Genomic DNA, 26,075 nt, shown 5'->3' on the forward strand with positions numbered 1-26,075 from the left:
TAGTGAGATTGGGCGCACTCTCAGTTCTGTGATGGCTGCTATAACGTGAGTGTTTTTCTTTTGGTTTCATGCAGCTCTTCATTTGTTAATTTATTAATAATTATTTTCTAAATACTGTATTTAAATGTAAATATATTTTGTGTTGCAGGGTGTCCAAGTACTGAGACCCTTTTTCACATTTTATGTTACAGCTGGTAAAATAAACTCACAGGAGAGAAGGGCAAAATATTGTGTGGTCTCTGTCTTAGATCCAAAATAAAATAAATCACAACACAGAGAGGAGTGCCAGAGGTGGAGGTTACAAACAGCTGACTGTCCTTTTGATTACAGGCATTTGGCTTGTTTTACTGTTACAAATTAATCTCTAACAGAATAAAAGTTTGTTTTGAGTTTCAATAGGATTTTTCTCAGTATTTTGAGTCCTTCTCCATGCCTAACTGTGGATTTTGTTTCTTTCATCTCCTGATTGAAACAAGAAGGTGTTTTTTCTCAGCTATTTTCCATCTGTGACATAGCAATAACGCAAACTAGTACAGTCTTTAATGGATCCAGACAACACAACTAATCAAAGTAAGCAGAAGTCAGTACATGGCATAAGTTTCAACTAAAGAATGAGGACAAAGGTAAATCGTTACTGTAGAACAATCATAAAAGCCATAATCACTGGAAACATAAGAGTCTTTAAAAAGCACAAATGAAACACACATAATGGTGGCAGGCAGTGTGGCATAGTGGGCTTTAGACTTTAGACCCTGAGGTTGTTGGATCAAACCCCACTACTGGTACTGTGTGACCATGAGCAAGTCAATTTACCTGCCTATGCTCCAAATGGGAAAAACAAAAGAAATGTAACCAATTTGTATCTCTCAAACGTCGTAAGTCATATTGGTTAAAGGCATTAGCCAAAACAATAAATAATAATGACTTGAGGTATGGAAATGCAGCTGCTAGTTAAACTAAGTAGGACACAGCTGATGTATTTGAATAATGTAAACCGTTGCCTAGCAGCCCAGGTAAAAGTAGGCGTGGCTAACAAGAGCAAAGGCATATAAAGAGTACAGCTTTACATTTCTAGCTGTCATTACTATGAATGCTTTTGCCATAAGTATTTTGAATATGTTATATTCTGGAGAATTATTCTACTATTCTAAGGTTTGCTCTATTTTGCATTTTTTTTGTGTGGTTAAAAATGTAATATTTTTGTGTTTTCCTGCAATTCTTTGTGAGCAGTTTTGTTTGATGGTTGCAATATAGTTACTAATGGCAATGTCAGAAGTCACTTGTGACTTTAGGGGGTCATGGGATTTAAAGGTTGGTCGTTGGGGTCACTTCCTCATTTAAGTTTGGGATGCCACAAAGAAATAAACAAAGTTCATTCATTATGCTTTTTCTAAGTCCAAGAATTGTATACCCTTTTCTGATTTTTCGGTAAAAATACCTTTTATCTCCCAAACCTTTCATTCTTTTAACACAACACCAGCATGACGACTGGTAGATGTTTACGGCATTAATACCTCCAATAAAGTGTTTTATTCTGTTATTATATTTTTGTTTTGGACAAACATTGAATGGAACAAATAGGCTTTTCAAGTAACTCCTTATTGATCTCACACAGATGGTCCACATGTATTGTATTGATTAGTTATTTTTGCAAAAGATTTGTTGTATTTGATGCCTGATGTGAAAGAACGCAACTTTTCATTAGGGTGACTATGGACGATGATATTGTCCTGTTAAGGATGAGTCTTGTGTTGCACAAGACAACTGTTGGTTTTTTTTTTGCATTATTGACATGGGCTGAAATGTGCATTATTGGCTTGGAAGCTTTCATTGTGGCGCATGCTGTATTTCTTTGTGACAATGGGTGAATTTCTGGCTGCTGTGAAGATGTACAGTAATTTTTTAGTGTTCACTTTATACTCGCTGTATAAAGGAAACAGAGACAATGATGAATAACCAGGCCCTCGACCTTTCATCAGGTTTATTAAAGTGATAACAATGCCTAGAGATGAAAGTAACAAGTGCCTACCTCTGTTATCTGAGAGCTGCACATTCACTTACTGATTGGATTTATTTCATTTTCACAAAAAATGTAAACCAGTTTTCATTTTTGAGTGAAAGGATATTTTGATATCTCTTTGGAAGCTTTGCATGTAATTATGTTGGGTGGGGTTGGGGGTCAACAGATTAGAGAACTTTGTGTTTCAATGCTCCAGTGCTAAAAAAGATGTTAACACATTTGCGCCACGATCTGGAAGCTTTTGAAAGACATTTCACATTACTTTTGACATTTCTGTCTATTTTTATACATCATTTTCATCATATGCATCATTTTATGCATCGAATAATTTGTCATGTGGGGGCAGTGATTTCATTTTGGAAGCACTGCAGGTCTCCTTTACTAATAGTAGGAAAGTGTAGTCATTTTGCAATAAAAATGTTGCTTTATTCAGAATTGTTGAAGGCGGTCAAAACCATGGGAACCTTCAGAGAAATTCCACATTAGGAAAAATGAAAGAGAAGACTTCTAGTCTCAACTTGGCCTTCATTTGGACTTGTGTGTTGAGTTCTTCTCTTGTTTTGAAGATTTGGTTTAAGTATTGAATTGCAAATGTACTAGACTGCTTAATGTATTGCACTTCAGTCTCTATTGTTAAGAATACATAAAGAAGTTAGAAAATGAATGCATTACGCATCATTCAAGTGTATTTGAGGAAAGTGTAAGCACTGTAGCATTCGATGTGGTGATTTCAGTAACCAGGTTCTAGAGCAGGGGTCCCCAACCCCAGCCCTGGAGGGCCATAGTGGCTACAGATTTTCATTCTAACTCTTTTCTTAATTTGTAACCTGTTTTTGCTGCTAACTAACTTCTTTTGAATTTATTTTAATTGACTTTCTTAGGTCCCGTGTTTCTTTTTCCTTATTTAGCAGCCAAACAGTAATGAGATACAAAATGAGCCAAACAAGACCAGCAGACTCTGTCCATCATACAATATCTCAAAATAAAGAATGATGAAGGTCTCAGGAATGTTGATCTGCTCAGGTACACAAAACATTTTAACAGAGCTCTTACAAAAGAGAAAATCAAACATTTCAGAAATGTCTGCTATTGCACAATGAGAGCAGCAACAAGCCATGGAATTAAAGAACGGGTTTCATTAACAATAAGAATTGGCGCCTAATTAAGCCACTGGTTGGAGTGAAATTGGTTGGAGTTTGAGGCCCACACTTAATTTGTCTTCTGTGGGCTCACTCACTTCACATTTCATTTCTGTTTGGGTGCCATTTAAGGAAAGAAATGAAGCGATTCAGAGGAATGATGAAGACATTCAGGGGAACAAATCTTAAAAACAAGTCAATTAAAATAAATTCAAAAGAAGTCAATTAGCAGCAAAAACAGGTCACTAATTAAAAAAAAAAGGTTTGAATGAAAACCTGCTGTCACTGTGGCCCTCCAGGACCGGAGTTGTGGACACCTGTTCTAGAGCCTCTTTAGTATATTCAAGGCTTGCAGGGGCCAGAAGCTATCCCACCAGGACTGGGCAGAAGGCTGAAAACATGGCTGGACAGGACAGTAGTCCATCACAGGGACCACCCTCACTAATTTGCCAGCTAACATAACCTAAATTTAAAAAAAAAAAACTTTTGTAACTAAATCCTTCTTTGCTTTAGTATGTTTGGCCATAGTAATTACCGTGAAATGGGACCTGGAAAGCTATTCAGCTGTGATAAATGTCAGGGAATAATATGAGTGAAAGGTAAACGTTATTACCACGACTGCCCATTATGGATACCAGGTGAATGTGACACTCTTATGATAAATTACAGTGTCATTGAAATTGTGAATCATTATTAACTGTAGCTAATGGAACCTGTGAGGTCAGTTTAGTGTAATGTAAATACTGAGTACATTTTTGTTTGCTCTGTGCACAGCGGCTTACTTACCACAGGGTACTTGCTTCATAACTAGATAACCTTTTGTTTTCCTTGCTTGCATTTTATACTTTAATGATTAGGGAGATGATTTAACTTCTGTGTTCCAACTTAAGCATTGTAAGATACTTCTGTAGGGAAGACTCATAAAGCAGAGGCAATTTTCTTGATAAAAGAGGTTTCTGCATGCGTATCTGTTTGCCATCAGTGTCAAATATCAGAGGTGAGAAAAAGGAAAAAATACAAAATATACAAGTGTAACTGCTGTTAAGGTGAAATTGAGAAAGTAAATTACAGTGGTGCCTTGGATTGTGAGCATAATTCGTTCCGGAAACATGCTTGTAATCCAAAGGTTGTAAATCAAAGCGAATTTCCCAATAAGAAATAATGGAAACTCAGATGATTCGTTCCACAACCCTAAAATATCCAAATGAAAATGATTAATATAAAATGTAAACTAAAAATACATAAAACAAATTATGAGGGAGACGAGAGAGAGGAGAGGAGAGGAGGAGGAGCGTTATTGTGTAGGACACTATAACTAATGGAATCCCTGCTATCTGTTGGCTCACTGGAATCTCTTTCTTTTTTTTGATACTTTAACAAGAAACCTATCCAATGACAGTTGTTTTGCCTGAAGAGTCACTACACTTGGACACAAAATAAAAAAAGTGCTTTACGCACTGTAAGGTTTCTAAACTCTTTGGGGACTTCCCCCAATGGGGTGAGAGCATCCTGAAGCAACCGCAGGCTCCCAACGCTGTAGCAGTTCGCTGCAAAAGCGAATCCGAAAAGATCGCGATCATGCTATATGGGTTATGCAAGGAACATTATAAATGCAGGGCACAGTATTACTTGGCCACTAACCTGGCTATGACCCTGCCTGACTGCTGTGTCTGTGTATAGGAGAGTGGCAGATCCCACTACAATAAATATCCATGATGCTCTTGTTTCAAGCTAAATAAAAGCTGGTTTTGCTAAAGTACTGAGACTCAGCCTCGTGTTTTTGGGGTGCAGGACAGGGACTCACATGTTACAGCACACACACGTGGTCACAATGCTATAGTAAACAGTATACACTCGTACGGATATTGACTATATGAGTGAGGCACGCCGACAGAGACCGAGCATGGGAGACGATTACCCACAATCCTGCAGCGAGAGAGAGAGAAGAACCAGTTGTGATCACGTGATGCTCGGCAGACAAAGCATATACATACTACTCGTATTGCAAGACCTCACTCATTTATCAATTTAAAATTTATTTAAAATTTTAGCTCGTCTTGCAAAACACTCAGACTAAGTTACTCGCAATCTAAGGTGTTACTGTAATTAATTTGTAGTCAAAGTTGCATCAAATGTTTCTCTGTGTTAAGCCAGATGAGTTTGCAAAATTGGCAGTGCTTTTTAATGGGAGATTTTGAAAATGTAAAACTTTGTAAAGTGCGATCTGATCAAGATATGTCCATGAAAATTGAACTGTAGTGACAAATTTACTCTAAGAATAAGAGTGCTAAGTTTCAGTAAAATCCACTGAGAGCCAAGTTATTTTATTTGGGCAGATTGAAAAGGCAGACGGACATGGCTATCGTAGTAGGTGCTTCTCGTGTTATATGCAAGTGCATTTAAAAGGACACCAATTAATAATAATAATAATAATAATAATAACTTTATATAGTACCTTATCATACATTAACATGCAATTCAAGGTGCTTTCCACAGATTAATCATCAAAAACAATAAAGATATACCATAGTTACTTGGATATTAGCATTAATTACTATTAATATTATTTCAAATAAATGTAAGTATACTAAATAGAAAATCAACCTGGGAATTGTTAAACAGAATATAAACACTAAAGTGCAAAACAAACCTTCTCTCTTATCAGAAACAGGTTGATACTGTTTTCTGATTAAAAGCCTTATACATAAAATTGACAAGAGAACAACCAGATCTAATTTACATATATATAAAAATAAATATATTACAGTATATATCTACGTTTGACTTAAGCATGTGTACATGGCAACACATTAAGTAGAGACAGATTGATGTTATTAAAATCAGTGAAAAGATACAAAAACAAATCAAACAGTCCATAGCTGTCCATAGCTGTTGATTAAGGATGTAGATGGAGTTCTTGATTCCTGAATGTGATTACTTGATGGGCCTTTGAAAATTTACAAAATAATGTTCAAATTGGCCATAAATATCAATGTTACATGTGCTAAATTTAAGAATTTATTCCTTCCATCTCACCATTCACCAATCCCTTTATGTTTTGATGCCACTTAATTCACTGCTTATTCCATCACAGGGCTTTGGAAGTTATAGCCCACCCCAGCTGTACTGGATGCAAGCCAAACTCATCTAGTAATGCAAAGAAATGCCTAAATAAGAACAACCAATGATCGCAGGTCTAATTGATTCAGGCAGTCTGGGCTGTACATTTTTATTTTTTTCAGCACCTGATTGGGGAGTGGGTTGAACATAAAAAATGGAGTACACCACCACTTCAGAAGTTGACTTTCATTCTTAGAGCTGTTTTGAATATACCTTTCGAGAAAAGTTAGTACAATTAATATAAAAAGCTCCAGACACCAATAAGGAGTTTGCTCCCATTTTTAAAATTTGTCCAAACATTTTTATTTTGTGACTTTCAAGCAACACATTTAAATGGGTGTGGGTGGTGCAAGCAGCATGTGAAGGCAAGGCCGGAGGCACAGCCTGGGCCCACACCTGGGTCTTCATGAGTAAACTGTGCTGGTACACACTAAGGAAAAGAATTGTGGTGTGCTTGCTGATAGCTTTGACTGCTTCAGTCCTGAGAGTTGCAGGGCTATATTTACTGAACTTATAAACAGGGTTTCTAGCAATTGGTTGGAGTTGGATTCTGGGATCACTTGCTTGAGTCTGTTCAATCCAAAAACAACGTTATTTACACACTTGTGTCTGGAAAACAACTTCAAGAGTCAATGAAGGCAGGAGACCAGAAAGTAGAGATTAGCAAATCCCACTTTGGTACCTTTGTCTAGCTGTTAGGTGGCATAGTGCCAGCTGGCAATGAGTAATCATTAACTTAAGTCTGCCTGCTTAAAAGTCTTTGTCTTATCACACTTTATTTATTTCTTCCGCCATCTCCCTCCAGTTGATTGCTTAATGGAGATTTATCCCTTAAATGTACTCTTTTATATTTGCTTTCATCATAAATACCAGAATATTGTTTATTTTCTAAGAGGCATGTACACATTTCTTTCAGAGTTATAAAAATGAAAACGCCAGAGATGTGTCTCAAAGTGCTCTCCAACCAAAGAGTAGATTAATGCTTATGGGCAACTTGCCTTTATGAAGGTCTCCTCACAATATACTGTTTAATTTCAAGGTTCTGAATTTGTCATAATATGAACAATAACATGGAGAGCTGGCTCACCATATTTTCTGGACAGTCAGATATTAAGCTGGGTGCATGGTATTATAAAACAGGATCTGGCATCCTTGAAACATATGGAGGAATATTTTGCACAAAATCAAATAAATAAAGGCATTGTGAAATGTGACAATATGGTAATAAAAACAGAATGATATGTGAGCAGAAATAAATAATTTCGTTACTTAGTTCTTTATGTACTTAGCTATTTCTTTGTTTTTTTATTTCAGCAACACCACATGCAGTATGAAATTCACACAGTAATGAAAACTGTTGTTTTCAACCATTGAATGTGAGAGTGTGGGATCAGCAGATTATCAGTAAGGGTGCACATTAATCTTCTGCCATCAAGTGGCGTATTTATAGCTGGACATTTCAGATGTAGACTCCTGAATGGATAACACATTTTGAGCTTCTTGAATTAAAATGGCTGTTTTGCACAGTAATTCTGGACACCCTTTTGTTTGTGCCATAGATACGTACATTCACAACTTAGAGTTTGTGCTTTGTTTACCTTGAGAATCTTTTGGGTCAAAGGAATGGGCAAAGACTTTGAGCATCTCCTCTACCAACGGTTCACCAATTGAAACATCATACTCCCTAGAACCCAACTCTCAACTCTGATGGGTGAAAATGACAGTTTTAATTTCAAGACTATATTTCATGTTACATGGCATTACTGAAATACATAAATGAAGAAATTTTTAAACAAATACATAAAGAAATAAGCAACAAAAAATATTTCATGAGACATTTAACTATTTATGCTTACATATCATAGTGTTTTTATTCATTTATTGTTACATTTTAAAGTACCTTTATGTATGTCTTTTTATTTATTTCATTGTGTCCAAAACATTCCACCATATAAGCATAGCTTATTGCATCTACATCTAGTTGTAGTTTGTTATGCTGTTTTTATGTTCTTTTTGAGCTATTGTAAAGTTTTAATGTCCCCTTAAGAACAAATAAAGTATACCAACAACAATACGTCTACATAATGCCTCACTCGGACTGGGACAGCCAAGTCAGAAGTTTTCTTTTCTTACTTTTTAATTATCATGGTTTGTTATTCTGGTGTCTTTTCGGACCAAAGCGTGTGTTTATTTTTCTCTATTATAAAAAAAAATCCTGTGGGAGGGAATGACTAGGAGACGATTCGTGATCTTCACGTTAAGATCACAGAAGACAAATAAAAGACCTGCGAGATGAAAGAGAATGGCCACGGAGCGTCTCGCAGGGATATAGAACATGAGATTCTTGCAAGACACGCCCTACTTACAAGCAAGCAACTGAGCACGGCCAGGAAAAAAAAACACAGATACAGGGGTCTCAGTACATATAAAGCATACAAAGGACAATACGTCATAAATGATACATCGACGACTAAAAGATCGCATTAGCGCAAACAAAAGGAAATTAATCATCAGGACCAGGTGTAATTGAAAAAATAGCAGAACAAAGTGAGGTCAGAAATAAAAGGCAAAGAGCAGAAAACAAAGTCTTTTCACATTCGCATCATTCAATGCACAAAACGTAGTTTTACACAATAATGGAACATACACTATGAGAATCTGTGGTCTCGCAATAGTTAAAGCAATGACAAGTTTAATTTCAAAGCAAACACAATTCGGTCAGGTGTATATTTATGATCACAAGGAAGCGATCACAACACAAGCAGCAGAGACATGAAGTGGAAAAAAGGACAGCGGCTGTACAGGCTTTAAAATGATCAAAGGGCAGCACGACAGCAACTACCCCCCCCCCCCACTCTTCACAACACGAGCAGCGTTATACGTCCTGCAAGAAAGAGATTCAACCACGCCCAGGGCCGGAAATAAATGACAATTATTGTTTTTACAACGTCACGCGAGACAAGGCAGTGAGCCATCATTTAAAACAAGTCCACAGACATCTAACCTAGCAGTTGTTGGATTGCTTTTGGCAGACAAGCATCATGTGCTCTGAGCTCTTAAAACAACGACATGCGACAAGCAGAACAGCCACTCCCTGCTTCACAATGCGAGCAGCATTATACGTTTGGCGAGGAAGAGATGTAACCACGCACGGGGCCGGAAATAAAGGACAAGTACTGTTTTTTGCAAAAGTTTTTAAAGTAAAAGTGAAAATAATGCATATGTAACAATTCCCATGAAAATAACAATCTCTTTAAATTGAAATAAACACGGGGGTGGGTGAGCGAAGCGAGCAGGGGGCAGAGCCCCCTAGTATTTATTTATTAAAAAGCCAAATTTCACTCTGGAGACAAATTTCTATCTGTCTGTCTATCTGTCTCTCTGATACATATGCCTGTTTAAAACATGTGGCCAAATGTGAGAATGCTCAAGCAACTAGAACACAACTTTTTTAAGGAGAGTTTCCTTTTCAGTCATTGCAGTTGTTTTATTTACATGTCCTTTTATACCAGATTAGCATATAATAATCAACAATAACAGACTCTTTTAAGAACTGAGAAATAAAAGCTGTGAGCATTTCCTTAGCAGAATTCCTTCATTAGTGAGATCCAGAAGTGACCTAGCCGCCTTTCTTGTAGCACCTCTAGCCATAAGAATGATGGCTCACATGAGTAGAAATGATATAACATCCTTTAGCCCTACTTAGACAATTTATCTCTCTCTGGTTTATGTTTACCTCCTGAGATTTTTCTCCTCACTGATGCTTCTGATCCCCAGCTGAAAGAGTGAGAAACCTTCTTTGAGGTATCTGGAGTCCTCCCTCCTCTCCTCTGTGTTGTTCTCTGTGGCACTGTATTAGTCCACATGACAAAGTGAACTTTGAAAAGCAATTCCCCAGCACATTGTATTTTCAGGTAAATCTAGTACTTTAACATCAGTTTGAGTTTTCTTCAGGTCTCTAGATTCCCTCTGCACCTCAGAAGCATGATGTCTAGTTAGACAAGCCACTCCATGTGATGTTCTTCATTTTGTAGTATGACTGCAGCTCTTCTGTTTGCCTGGATATCCTGCTGGCGCCTCAACACAGTTTCAAGTAATGGATTGATGTGATTGCTTGAGCTTTGCTCTTCTGTGTTTGTATTCTACTGTGAGGAATGGGCTTGTTCTGATCAAGGTCAAAATAAACTTTAGTATTGAAATATGAAATTCATTTGGTCTTCATTTTTTTGGATTGCAAGAAAATGACAAAAATTCCAGAGTAAAAACCCTTATGTATAGAATGTGTGTTTATTTCAACCATTCGTTCAGATTCACAGTGTTCACTGCTTTGAGCATTTTATTTGAACTGTTGTTTACCACTGCATACTCCATATATACAGTATGTGTTTGTTTTTGTTCCAAAGGTGAGGACCTTTTCTATTATAACAAGGTATTTGGGAATCATGTCTGTTAAGTGTCTTGGGGGTCCATATGCCATGTGTGTCTTTGTGTGTAGGATGTGGAGCTCTAAGTTGGGAAAGAGCAACAGTCTCTCAAATGGAAAAAGAGGGAGTAAATTCAAAAAGTCAGCATGAAATTAAACGTTAACAGTGAGCAAGGGAAGAAACAAATGCATCATGTGAACAGACTGTATAAGAAATGCCCAAGTGTGTGGCTTTTAGCCTCTTTACTAGAGGTTACTATCTTATTTTTAGACATGCTTTTGTATATTCCTGTGTGAATAATATCTAACTTTATTTTTTCATTGGATTAGTATCTCAGGCTTGGTCACTTCCTATATGCAAGTTCTTTCCATGTTCACTTGAATACTTTCATCCACATCCTAAAGATATTTAGGTATATTTATTGCAGCCTCTAAGTATGTACTTCCTAAAGTCCAGTTTTTCCAAGATTGGCTTGTTTTACCATACTATATAAAAATGGTTTAGAAAATGAATTGATGAATGGACATCCCACTGCTTTGTAGTACATATTTGCTGCAAATTCCATCCATCCATCCATCCATTTTCCAACCCGCTGAATCCGAACACAGGGTCACGGGGGTCTGCTGGAGCCAATCCCAGCCAACACAGGGCACAAGGCAGGAAACAATCCCGGGCAGGGTGCCAACCCACCGCAGGACACACACAAACACACCCACACACCAAGCACACACTAGGGCCAATGTAGAATCGCCAATCCACCTAACCAGCATGTCTTTGGACTGTGGGAGGAAACCGGAGCACCCGGAGGAAACCCACGCAGACACGGGGAGAACATGCAAACTCCACACAGGGAGGACCCGGGAAGCGAACCCAGGTCCCCAAGTCTCCCAACTGCGAGGCAGCAGCACTACCCACTGCGCCACTGTGCCACCCTTGCTGCAAATTATTTTACAAAATGTATTTGATTCCTGCTGTACTGAACTTTGCACCTTCTTCTTCTGTATTTGTAGGCTTTTCCTCAGGTGCTCTGGTCTTTGATCCCAAAGATGTGCATTAGTTTAATTGAAGAGATGAAAATGGCTCAGTACGAGGCAGAGTGAGTGTTTTCATGAGTATATTGTACAATGGACTAGTGTCCACCTAGAGTTGGTTCCTTGACTTGTTCCAGCCTTTGATCACCCTGATTTGGATTAAGCATGTCTAAATATGTGAAGCTGTGTTTTTATGATTTCAGTCTTTTACGTGCACTCTTTTCTGGAGCAAAGTGTTGAAAAGATGCTTGGAGGACCTAGACGTTCTTCCTCAAGGGTTTTAGACATTTAATGCTGTAGCCAAAGTACAAACAATATAAAATAAACATAAATAAATACAATACAAACCATCAGTACATTGAAAACGAACAAATGAATATGAAGAAGGAACCCTCACTATCATTGGAGGTTATGGAAAGATAGAGAATAGAACTGCATCTTAAATCTTGTTTTAAACAGTTCGATTGAGGGTGATGTTAATGTCATTAGGTAAAGAATTCCATAGACGAGGTACAGCAGCTGTAAATGCCCTGTCCCCCTTATTTTTGCACTTAGTGTGAGGGACAACAAGAGACAACTGACCAGTAGGTCTAAGCTCTCTGGTTGGCTGGTATAAAACACATAATTCAAATAAATAAGTGAGAGCAAAACCCATGTATTGATTTAAAAACCAGCAAAATTTTAAAATCAGTTCTGAAACTAATAGGCAGCGAGTGTAAAGAGGCTAAAATTGGAGATGTAGAATCAAGCTTTCCTGCCCCGACCAAAAAACAGATGGCAGTATTCCGGACCTAATGCAACCTGCATGTAAGGGATTTGCTGATCCCTTAGCAGTAATCAAGCTGAGAAAAGTATTGAGTCCCAAAAACAGATTGTAAATGATTTGATAATACTAAATGTAAACTTTATTGAAATAACCATCAAAACAACAGCAACATTTACTACCACTTCCTTTTATTCTCATAGTTTTTTATCACTTTAGAAGAAAGGTGTGCTTTAGTTAATTACTATCTTTCTGTAGTTAAAGGAAGACTATACACCCAGACATGTTTTAAAGAAAGTTTTTCCTTCGTGTGATTATATTAAATAATTTTATTCATTCATTTTCTATATCAGGTCTCTTTATGACTCAAGATGGAAAGGGCAATAATATATTTATGCAGACCCTGTGCGTGATCATATAGTGTAGTAACTAGGGGGCTCCGCCCCCTGCTTGCTTCGCTCGCCAACACCTGGTGTTGGGAATGACAAAGAGCGTGATGTATGAATGAGATATAGAATAGTGTGACGGTGTAGATGATGCAAATATAAAGCAAACAATAAAGTGTGTGGCACAGTGTAAAGGTTTATTGGAAAATTTCTTTGTACACGCCGTTTAAGTGTAAAAGGTAATTCCAGGTCAGAACTTGTAAGGTCATTTAAGATGGTTATTGTTGTGATCAGAGTCAAGTTTGTCAGAGCTTCGAAAGAGTTGTGTCTCTCCAGGAAGTAATGGAATGACTTGGGTATTTATGTTTTCCACATTAATATTTTTTGGACATAATATAGTGCGTTGTGTTAAAAGGGGCATTTGGTCTAATGAGATTGCTGTTCCAAATCTGTCTGTAACTAAGTCGTCGCAGATAAAGGCTTGAGGAATTGTAATAATATGTGGGTGAAGTCCATCTGTATTGGTGAGTGTACCATCTCCCCGTTGTAATAAGCAATTGTTATGATCTGGTTCTGGACATCGCATGTTTTGTACTAACTGTATCTTTTGAAAGCAATGCCAATTGTCTGCGTATTTTAAGGTGCACTGAACAGTAGCTGAGCGCATGGCATGTGTAAGAATAGCTAAGCACTGTCTAAAATCTCCTCCTAATAAAAGTACTTTTCCTCCAAAAGGAATATTATTATTCATAAACGTTTGTAGAGGTTTATGAATGGTGTTGAGTAAGTGACTGGATGCAATTGTACATTCATCAATAATTAACATTTTTGCAAGACGGATGTCACGTGCAGTGCCACCGTTAATGTTCATAGTGGATACCGATTTGTAGGATCTTATGCAGTTGATAAAGATTTCACTTTCAGGTACATCGTTAGTTAGAAGCTTCTGTAGATATTCAGGATATGAATGTAAAGGAGGCAGTCTAATTTAACCCTTTTGACAACAACGTGTAAATGTATTACCTGTATTGCCAGTTGTTTCTTCAGGGAAGTGAACTGAATGACAATGATTGCAAATGACATTCATTAATCCGAATGAATTTTCCTGGTGTATGTTTTGCTTGTGCCGTTTGAGAGGCGCGTTGTTGCATGTGTAGTATTTGGGACGTGTTGTTTTGGAGCTGTAATCCATTTGCCTGTGCTGTGTGAGAATCCTGTTCTATCCTTCGCTGCCTTTAACGTATGTCTGAGACGGGAGGTGTTTTGTTTTGAATCCGTGCCTGTTGCGATGCAGCACTTTGATTGATAGATTGCGTCATGTGGATCTAGGATATAGATTTGTGCATATTTGCGTTGTTGATTTGTTTCAGGGTGCACTGTTCCAATGCGATGCAGTATTTGTGCACATATGCGAAAGCAGTATGGGCCATTGCCTTTTGGTGGCCTGATATTTACTCCGGTAGATGCAAAAGCAAATGAACTATTGTAGGATCTAATGCAGTTCATAAAGTTTTTACTTTTAGGTACATCGTTAGTTAGAAGCTTTAGTTGAGCTTTGCGTTTTTGGAGCCGAGACATTTTTTCTTCTAGAAATATGGATAAGTAATAAGGAGTATTGCACTCACTGTTAATATGGAGCCTTTTCTGCAGTTGAACGGTTAATAGTGCCTTATTGTAATGAGATCCACCTATGCTGCATAGTGTGAATTGTGTTTGGTCCCGTTATCCCGAGCGGTATCGTTTTGTACCCGTGATCGTGAATTCATGACTTGTTTGTTCTTGAGCGTGAGAAATATGGATAAGTAATAAGGAGGATCGCACTCACTGTTAATATGGAGCCTTTTCTGCAGTTGAACGGTTAATAGTGCCTCATTGAATTGAGATCTACCTATGCTGCATATTGTGAACGTGTTGAGATGATGTATGTTTAATACGGACGGTTCATTTAGAAATGGGGCTTTGTGTGTCATTTGTTATTTATGTTACTGTGGTCGTGGGTCTGAATCGTCGTTTTTGTGTACGTTTCGTGTGCTATGTCCGATGTCTGTCCCGTTTCGTGTCCAATGGGCTTTGTATGGTGCTCTTGGCTTCTTTTTTTTTGTGTGCTTCTGGCTTGTTGAATCCTCCTCTTTATGTGCGTCCAGTTTCCTGTGCAATGGGATTAAATCCTCCAATTTGTGTCTGTCCCGTCCGTTGCTTGTGTGTGTGTGTGTGGTGGGGGGGGGGGGGTTTGCGGGCTCTTTTTTTTTGTGTGCCAGGGGCTTGTTGAATCGTCCTCTTTGTGTGTATCCCGTCCGTTGCTTGTGTGTGTGGGGGTGGGGTGGGGGGTTTGCTCGTGCGGCGCTGTGTGCGTCGCCTGCGTTTGACTCCTTTTTTCTCTGCTCACTCCTTTTTTCTGTGGTCTTGTCCGCCTCTCGCGGCGCCTCATTTCTTGGGGCGCCTGCGCAGTACGTCTTTTTGCGGCTACGGCCCATGGCCGGATGTCCCTGCGTCCATCCGGTTTAGCATTCTCGGTTAGTAATATGGATAGGTAATAAGCACATGTGTATCTGTGAGCAGGGAGGTTTATGGGATGTCTGTGTATTTCATAAGCTTGTGTATCTGAGTGTTTGTGCTCATTTCAGGAGGATGCATGTTGTTGTATGTGTATGTGTGTTTTGGAAAGGAATCTATGTGTATTGGGGACAAGTCTATTTACAATTGTGTGTTGTTTTTAGGAAGGTGTACTTTTGAATGTCTGTTTTCAACCAGCCTGTGTGTGTGCTTTTTTTTAATTTGAGAGGGCGTATGTATTCACAGTGTGGGAGCCAGGTGTGTGTGTGTGTGTGTGTGTGTGTGTTGTGTGTGTGTGTGTGTGTGTTTGCTTACTAGCAGCAGCTTGGCTCCACTGTGCTGACTCACAGATAGCAGTGCACAGCCGCAGTGCTGAGAGCCCTTCTGCTCAGTGCCACTGATTGAGAAGCCTGGGTTAAAAGGGGAAGACAGTCAGTGGTGAAGGTGGAATATAAAAACACAGTGATCAGCACTGGGGACCCAATGCATCAGGTAGGATTTATTTATTATTATTGTTTTATTTTTTTTTTTTTGTACTGAGATTTGTTGATTTCCTGTTTTATTTCTAAGCATGGACCAATGTATAATTCTCTTTTGAGTTTGATCTGATGGGACCACCTGAACACTGTATGTCCTATTTACAGGTTTTGTTTACCACATAACTTATCAATGAAAAAACTTCGTTTTAATGTGTAAACAGTAGTGCCACAGTAAAAATGTTAAAAATTATCTTTCAGAGCATTGCTTTTTCTTTTATTAATGTCTGCATTATATTTACTAAAAGCCCTTTAAAGTTTCTAAAGTGCTCAAATGAAGGATTAGCCTCACTTTGAACCCAAGCTCTTAATGTGAAGCAAATTGATGAATCTGTTTATCAGTGAAGCAACTCCTGGTTAGAGACAGATATGTGACTCATTCATGTTAGATAAGAAAGAGAGTTGATTCTTTGGAGTTAAGGGTATCAAATGCTTTGGTGAGACTTTTTTCAAGTGATAATTTAGCTTTGTGTTTTGGAAAGTGCAATATATTTGTATTGTTGGCACAAAGTGACTTATGAATCAGCATTGCACAGTCGTCTCAGCAGTTTTACATTTTATAGTAAAAACACTCAATCCATGACAAATCATTCACAGACTGTTTTATGCCTCAATCAAGTCAGTGGGAAAGTAGTATCTGAGTAGTACAAGGTTGCCAGTTCAATTCCTGTATCTGACTCACTGTGTGATCCTAAACAAGTGAAAAGTATTTAAATCATGACATTAAATCTTGTTTTCCTTATTGTAAGAATTATTGACTTGTCAAGAAATTTGTATTTACTATTATTTAGCTATTATTATTTAGTAAAATTTGCTTACCCCATTGGCAGATTTTCATTTAGTTTTAATCTAGTTTTGGCATATGCATTTTTTTTGCAGTGTGTAATCCAATTACAAAAATGTATGTAATTAATTGTCCTGTATCCTGGTCTTTTAAGTCATGTTTGGTAAAAGCGTCAGCCAACTATATAATAGTAAAAACTGAGTATGTAAGACAATGGGATGCTACTTACTGTAAGTAGAGGTGAATAAGGCCCTGGCCCTGGGTGTTAGTGATACTTTGACTCAAGAAGGGGATGTTTGACAATGGTCTGCTAAATTCAGAGTTGTCCAGGGACTGATACTGTTCTTATTTTTATGGTGGAGGAACTGATGCAGAAAACTGTGGGACAGCAAGACAAATGCTTGGTTAAGTGTGCTGAGATCTGCATTTGAATATATTAATATTATTATTACCGGTACTTAGGAGAGGTACTGTCAGGCCATGTACATTGTTGCCTTATAGTTCCTAAGAAGTTAAAAGTTAAAGTCCTGCCCACTCACTGTCTTTATGGAAATAAAACATTGCACCATGCCCATATATTTTTTTTCTAAGTGCTCTTCCATAATTGGTTCTTTTCTTGCAAGCAGTGTTTCTTTTGAGGATTATATCATCTCTTAACCCTATAGTGGACTAAATGGGCTCAAAATATGCATATATGTGTATAATTAGAGTTGTCTATGCAAATTTTGTTTTTAAAAACAAGTTAACTGCCTAAATATTTTAGGCCTTTCCTCTGTAGTATATGACTACTCTCTACTCCTTGTCTGCCTGTGCATCTTCTTCATGCCTTTTACTCCCTGGTGTATACTGGTTTGTATGAACATTTCCTTCCCTTTTGTCCATTCCCTTCCTTACTTAAGGTAACTGGTTTCCGGAGACTGTTTCTGTCTCCATCTGCCTCTTCTGTCTCTGCTAGAGACCCTTACTGTAAATCACTGGTTTCCAGTCCTTGTCGCTGACGATCATTGACCTCCTACAGCTGTGTCAGCTTGGTCTTCATAAAATATTCAAGGAGCTGTTGAGCTCAGTTTTCACTGCAGCCTAATGATTATCATGGAGAAAAGAACGTCGGCTTTCCTAGCCACTGAAACTAAGAGACTTTTCTTTAGACGCTGAACCTTACTAATTACCAATCAGAATGGAGATGAAAAAAACAACTCTGTTATTTGTTTCCATTTATTTTTTCAAAAAAAAATCACCACCTTTTAAAGTAAAGGTTGAGCCACTCAAAGATTTGCATGCCGTGTATATGGAAATAGCAACTCATGTAAACTTTTACTAAACTGGAAATATTTTTGTTAGTAAAAATTAAAATCATATAACCATTCCAATTTGAATACACTTGTTTTAATTTTCAGCAGGCATTCAAAGTATTCTTTTTACCATAATCATTTATGAAATTTTTTCCGATGGCCACTAATTGACACTCAATTGTTCATTTCAAATGACATGGGCTAACAAAACCAGTATCTTCAGTGCTGACCACATAGGGTCATTTCCATGCGTGGCCAAGCTATGTAAATCCTCCTTTGAGATGGTGAGTATAGGACCACTCATACACTGGATCTTTATTTCCTTACATGTACCTTTGGTTAATCTTCAGCTGGTCATCCTGATTTGCTGGACAAATAATGCTTAGAAACAAATGCAAGAGTAGAGTCGTTTAAGAGTGAATCCATAAATGTTAGCCTGACAAGGTCAAGCAATAAATGTCTCCAAAGCCAATACTAAACTGTACAGACAAAGCGGTTTTCAAAATGTAGGCAAGAAAGTCAAAGTGCTAATTGGCCTTGTCCCAATTTGTCATCAGGCGATTGCTTATCTTTGCCACCTGTTTTTGAATGTCCCCTGCCTCTACTGTAGCTCAGACTTCATTGGAATTAAATCTTCTTCTCCTATTTATCAAACATTCTTGTGTTCACAGTACTCCCTAACCCTCAAACAGCTCTGCAAGTTGTAACACCCAAGGGGACATTTCTGCTTAATGAACAGTCTATTGTGGTAATTTACGTTACACAACTTTCAGGCCATCCTATCTTGCTCAGCTGAAAGAATTTTCACTCATCTGCTATAATAAGACAGGTGTATGATGTCCTGCTTTATTTAAATCTGGAAAAAATAGTTTTGCTTTATGAGTAACAGTGCACACCTCCTAGATCACTAAATTAGCTTTGCCTCAGGACATTATTGTCTCAAAATGAGCCTGTTTTCCACTGGAAAAAACAAAAGACTTTTTAACCTCCGTCTCTTTGTTGAGCTCTAGCATAACCAAACAGCATAGATTCTTCTAGCCAAATGTTGATAGATTACTTTAAAAAATTACACTTTTTAAATCTTATGTCTCTACCATTCATTCTATCAAATCATTATGTCTCTTTCAATAATTATTTCAGTTATTTTTTTCAAGAATATCCCACTTCCTGCAAAGCCAGGTTTTCTTTTAATTTCCCTGAGAGCTTTTTTTTAATACAGAAATAAAACTTGTGACATCAGATATTCCATGAAGAATAACTAAATTTATCTAATCTTGATCAAATCTGTTTTGTTCTGTTAATATTCAGTTAGCCAGCTGGCGTGTAACTTGCAAGTTTGTGATGATTTTATGACATGAAGAATGAGAGGCAGATACACTGTTCATATTTGGTAGTTTGCACTTTTAGAGAGCAGAGCACTTTGGGAAGTGGGTGTCTCCTCATGTTACTCAAATGAATGCAGTTTATTGACTTTCTATTTAAAACATGGTAACATAAATGAAACATTCGACTTATTGCCATTTCTGAGTGACTCCAAAGTATTAAATATCATCGGACAGTACATAAAAATGGATATCCCTCAGAGATTGCATGAATTTGGTCCTGGTTTTGACAAAGGAAGCATTCTGTTTCAGCATTTCAGTAGTTTAAGTGAAGCAGATAACTTAACAGTGAGCCATGTATGATAGAAATGGTGCTTTAGTCATTTTACCTTAGTCTGTAATTTTCCTGTCATGAAAAATGTACTATATAAATGGAAGATCATAAAACAGAAAGCAGATGCATAGTGTTTGCTTGACGTTTAATGGCTATAAGTTGATGCATTCTAATAACAACATGGCACAAATCTTTGGAAACAACAAAATTGTAGATTATAATTAAGATTTTAAATATGCAAATATAGACCTTTTAAAATGTCGTGGTAATAACTGTAGTTTAGGTACTGCAAAAATGCATGGATTACTTATCAACAGTTATGTAACAAGACCTTAACAAAGGTTTCTTTTGGCCTTCATAACACTTATGAAGGTGGCTGTTCATCTCTGAGCAGTGTGGCATTTGATGTGCTTCTAAAATTACTTGTTAATATGAAGGATTCACAAGTCTTATACTGAAGCATGCAAGATCAGGAGAAAATTTGTTTCACTACGCCACCTCAGACCACTCCAAAATGAAGTTATTTTAGCAGGCCACATTGCACAGATGAATAACCACTTTACTGTTGCTTTGTAAGTGTCATTAACACCAGAAGAAGCCATAAGCATAAATTAGTATTTTTGCAGTACCTAAACTAAAGTGTTACCAATATCTTTTACATGTTACTGAAGATAATGCATTTTACCCTTGTGATACTTACAAACTCAGTTTGAATTTACATTGACCAGTCTTCTGTCATCTAATGAATTTGGTCAGTTTTCTGTAATAAACTATCAGAAATTAGAATTACTCACAAATAACTGTCTCTTCTGCACAGTCTTACTGTATTAGCCAGTATGGATATACAGGGTGGTCCAGATCTAATTATGCAACTGTTCGACTGACAGCCATCTCCCCGCCATTTTGGAATGAAGAGCAGATGCTGTGAATTCTCTATGTAATAAACTTAATAAGTTATAGTGTAATGAAAATTGCATAATTAGACCACCTTATACTACAGCTGATCAGAGAAAAAAAGTTGAAAGTGTATGCAAGAATGAAATAGAAGACTTGACAATGCAATGTAGCAATGACAACATGGCCTTAAACAATGGCAAACATAAGAACTCACGATCGACTTCAGGAGACATGAACAGAAAAACATCTCAGTCAGCACATTAGAAAAATTCTTTGTGCTACAAATATCCAGTGCCCAGGGTTGGACCCACAGCACTGAGGTTATACTTAAAGAGGCACTTGGGCGTCTTCACCTAGGAAGGTACCTGAAGAAATGATGGATGAATAACAGTCCATTATAAGGTATGGACGCATTTATATAATATAATATATATATACTCAATTTCCCAATTACTTGTGGTAGGCCATTTTAGAGATTTCAAATAAATGAATTTGTATCCACTTGTCTGTCCAGCCATTTTTAATTCCATTTGTACTTGTCAGAGGCTGATGCTTATCGTGGCAGCAATATCTGCAAGGCACACTATAACCATACCCAGAATACCAACGTAATGAAGAGCTATTATTTCATATAGAAACAAATAAAATGTGAAATTATTTTTAATCATAACTTCATACAACATGAAGGGGTCATTTTAGAAGCTTCAATTGTATTTAATTTTTGCTTCCAATGACCTACAAGAAACTATGGAAGACTCCTTTATTTTTCTCCATGTCCAAAAAAATCCCTATACAGAGTTTTAATGAAGCAAAATTGCATCACAGAATGTAACAGACATAATATCAATTCATCCATATTCTTAACCCATTCAGTCCAATAAAGGGTTGTAGGAAGCAGATACCTATCCCAATAGCATTGGATCTGGAATAGGAGCCAGTTGTGGTAGGAATGCCTGATTTAACACCCACTTCTCTATAAAGGGTTTAGATGGCTGTCTCAAGCACCAGAAACACTTATGGCTTATCCCTTAAAAACATCTTCTGTCCTTCTAGCAGGGGAGAGTCAGGAGTCAGAGGCCAGGGCTCGCCTAACAAGGAATTGGAGGAGGACATACCAGTGTCATAGGAGGGATGAAAAAGAGGAGGAGGAAGATAAGCAAGTGCAAAAGTATAATAGCCAGGCCTTGAGTAGCCTTCCTGTTTCTTGTTTTCCTTCTGTGTGTATTCCTGTGCCCTTGTACCTCCCTAAAAACATAGTTTTGTTTTTTTTCCTCCTTCAAGTGAAGCAAAATTACACCTTTTATTGGCTAACTAAAAAGATTATAATCAACTCAGACCTCGAAAGCTTGCATATTGTAATCTTTTTAGTTAGCCAATAAAAGGTGTCATTTTACTTGACTTTTCACTACATTCATAATGGCTAACACAGTACAACACCCTGGTACTTCCTTCTTCAACAAACCCTTTTGTTATTAGATTTTGTAGCATCAGAGAGTCATTCTGGATTCAGGGTCTACTCAAGAACACCATTAGTGGTCACAACTGGTTACAGTCCATTTTTTCCTGCCCTTGAAAACCCTTTACTCTAAACCCATTGCTCTGTGGCCATTTGTAAACACTTGCTTTAATTGTTCAGATTTCTCTTTTAGTGTGTGTGTTACACTGCAGATAAAATGCAACATGACTTGGAAAGTTCTGAGCAATAATATATAAAAAAAAAAAAACAATTATCACCATAGTAATTTCATAGTTAAGTAGTGGAATATTGTATCACTTATGTCTAATGTAACTGATATGCAAGTAAATCCCCTTTTAACAACCTTGTTTTTGAATGTAAAAACCGCGCTTTTTGTTTTCTGGTACTAGATGAAAAGTATGACTGGTGAGATAAGAAATGGCTGGGAACACTTAATAAGCAAAAAGTGGTGGGAATAAAGAGGAAAAGCAGCGCAGGAGCCATACTCAGATTAATGGTCTTATTCCAGGAATTGTTTGTACACTGATAACATCAACCGTGAACAACAAATATTTACATACTTACCAGGAAGAAGGAATATAGGAATCTAAAACAGTGCTAATTATGGTACTTGGTATGCTTTTTATAATCTTGCTTGAATATTTTTCCCTCCGCTCAGCACTGATTTGCATAACAACCATTCTTTGGTATTTGCCAATATACTTGACAGTTATGGATCAGAATTTCCACCTCATGTTGGCCATTGATTTTGGCTAAACTACTTTCCATTTGTGCTCCAAGTGCACCTGCAGCCTCATTTTTCACAAAACATGTGCATTGTTCAATAAGAAATGAAAGGGTGTTTGTAATATAAAGCCCAAGAGAGACATTTCTAGTAGGAGGTTGTGATGATGTCACTGATTGCCTTGACCCTGTGTCATTACACAAAATACAAGGGACTCGTTTTTCAAAAACCAGATTTGTCCCATTTCCATAATTATAAAATAATAAAATCTGCCAGGAGTGCAGCCTGCAAATAAATGTGAATTGCACAGCCCATATCGACTAATTGATATAAAAACTGTGACTTGACCTGCATAATCTTTATTATTAAAAATAAGTATGAGTGACAAATGACTATCAGGATAGCCATTTGTAATTTGTTTTACTTTTTTTGGAAATAATAATGTAAAACTAGTAGAAAAACATGTTTTGTAGGCATGCAGTGGCTCATGCTGCCACTACTCTGCATTCACTTCCATATAAGAATTATGAAAGCACAATAACCCTCTAGCATTGCATTCACATGGAAATGGGGACCACTTCCTCAGCACAACCTGTCCAATAATAATACACGTCAGATATACGTAAAAGGTTTTACATAAAATATTCACTTTTCAATCATTTTGCATCTGAAAAGTATATAAACTTGCAATCTTAGCCCCATACTACATGCCTTCAGTAGTATTTATACAATGTATTTAATGGTCTGACAAGATCCGTCCACAAGAGTGTACCAGGCACATGTTAAATGTGAATGTGCAATAAAATTAGTGCAGACATATGTAGAAGTTAATTACGGCTAAAAACAACATGCCGGCTGCCGAGCCATGTTTTACAGGTGGGGGACTCTCATTAACAGGCTCTTTTCTGTACCTGCTATATGAGATTGTTTTCTGGCAATAAAGGCAGCAAAAGGGTCCCACACATACAAGAATGTTGTTTATTTGATATTTCCCAGTAGCTCATTTTGCTTTAATGACAAAAGGTATTTTATTTCAGCAGCGATGCTGAGAGCGCAGAGTAGGCGAGTGACATTCCTACTGGAGAACTGGGTTAGGTGCATTCGTATCCTGTTTTTCTGCCCAGTAGGTTAAACTGGAATTTGTACTTTCTGGTATTAATCAAAAGTAGCTGCAATGGCATAATTTCAAAGAGAAAACAGTACAAAATATATTAGAGAAGAAAATAATATGTTGTTATTATTTAATTAATCATATACACACATTCAGAAGTATGGAATCATTTTTCAGGCTTTGATAGAAATTGGTACTTTTTTAACAAGGTACTATTAAATTCATTACAATATAGCAAAGAGATTACTAAGGTTGCAGATGGCTATTAATCCTTAACTGATTTCTCATGTATTATTTACAAATGACCGCCAAGCCCCATTTTCAGCAGCCATTACTCCTAAGAGCAAACTCTCCTAGCTCATTCTTAATTCATCCTGCATGTTTAAATGCTAATGGGTTATTCGAGAAACCTTTGTAACTGTGTCAGCACAGCTGAAACCTGTTATTCAATTCAGTAAAGCAAATAAATTGTTTTTCCTTAGGCTCCAAGGTACTAGCATTGCTAAAGTTCAATTCTGGGATACAAAATGGCCAAAACGAAATGGTTTTCACAAGAAACCAATCAGTCTATTGCTGTTTTGTGAATTGAAGGTTGTTCTAAATGACCTGAAGATTTTATACAAAGTGTCCACATACTGTCATGAAGGAGGAGGGCAAACTGGACAAAACAGTTAAAAACAGGCAAAACTGGGAAAGAGAACACAGAAATTGGATGGTGGATTGCTGAATGATTCCAAACATTCTCCCATTTTTATTTATATATTATCTTTTTATTTGCCTGTTTCTTTTCTCTGTTGAAGATGACATTGCTAGTTGATGAGAATTATTTAAGAAAGTAGCCAACTGAGGACTTGACAGGTGTCTGCTTTATAACCTACAGACTCTGCTGTACTTTTTTTCTTGAGCAGCTATGCGTCTGGACCTTCCACTTTTCTTTTCTGTCCTAGTTAGCATTTAAACATAATGAACAACACACTTTTTTGCATTGGGTGTGACAAGGATGGATAGGATTAGAAATGAGGACATTAGAGGGTCAGCTCAAGTTGGACAGTTGGGAGACAAAGTCAGAGAGGCGAGATTGCGTTGGTTTGGACATGTGCAGAGGAGAGATGCTAAGTATATTGTGAGAAAGATGTTAAGGATAGAGCTGCCAGGGAAGAGGAAAAGAGGAAGGCCTAAGAAGAAGATGGAAGAAGATGATCCGCTGTGGCAACCCCTAACGGGAGCAGCCAAAAGAAGAAGAAGAACAACAACAACAACAGACTAAAGTGCTGACCACTAGGACAGTGGAATAATGGCTTCTGGCAATGGGACTTTACAGTCGTATGTAAAAAAGAAAATTATAAATCACCCATTTCGAGTAGTAATAGAACTTTACAACATTAATAATATCTTGGCTGTATTTGTAAAGTAATTTAATGGTATCTTGATAAAAAAAAGTGTTTTTTATCAAAAACATTAAAATGTCTGGGTGATTCCAAACTTTTATACTGTATACTCTCCACAGTACATATAATATATATAGGCTTAGATTCATTTTGCTCTTACTAAATGTTGGAGTACATCTCAACCCGCAGAAACAATCGCAAAAAACAATTTCTTTCTTTAATAAAAAAACAAAAAATAATAGAAAATCACTCTTTAGCCACATTTTCAGCAGGTACCTGATGAGGGACTCTACTTGAAACAGGTTTCTTGGCATGCAGTGTCCAAACACTCACTGAAATTTAGGTTTGGCCTCTTTTGTGCCATTGTGGGGTTTTTATTTAAAACTAGCTGAAGATCTGGCATTGTCCAGGTATATTTGTAGAATGGGTTCAGGAACGAAAGCAAAGATTTATGTGTGTGTGACCCCATTGATATTGTTAGGTGTCCTATCTATCATCTATGTTTCATCTCTGTTCTCGTAATTTAAGAATTTCCTCTTTTTGCGTCTGATTGATTTCCAGAATTGTGGTACCTATTTGCTGTTGCTGGGTTGTAACCACGAATACTGTCATGTCTGACTTATCTCCTTAGATCAAGGTGGAGAGTTCATTGTGCTTGAATTGTGAACAAAGCAGGAGTTAAACAACAATCCTTTGATCCTCCTTTGTGTTGCGTTGCACCTCCACTCTCGATTAAGCCTCACCCACCACCCACCAGCAAACATGTACAATACT

General features: G+C 37.3%; 1 protein-coding gene across 3 annotated transcripts in view; it reads left to right on the plus strand.

Moving 5' to 3' along the window:
- The window catches only part of tmem63c (transmembrane protein 63C), a 180,952-nt gene that overhangs the window by 55,508 nt on the left and 99,369 nt on the right, over positions 1 to 26,075 (plus strand). Inside the window, exon 1 of one of the 3 annotated variants that reach the window (XM_051920107.1) lies at positions 15,792 to 15,928. The exons of the other annotated variants lie outside the window; for them this stretch is intronic. The gene's annotated coding sequence lies outside the window, so the exon portion shown is untranslated. Of the gene's footprint in view, positions 1 to 15,791; positions 15,929 to 26,075 lie in introns of those variants that run through there. 3 annotated transcript variants of the gene reach the window in all.

This window comes from Erpetoichthys calabaricus, chromosome 16, assembly GCF_900747795.2.
Source record: "Erpetoichthys calabaricus chromosome 16, fErpCal1.3, whole genome shotgun sequence".
Lineage (NCBI taxonomy): Eukaryota > Metazoa > Chordata > Cladistia > Polypteriformes > Polypteridae > Erpetoichthys > Erpetoichthys calabaricus.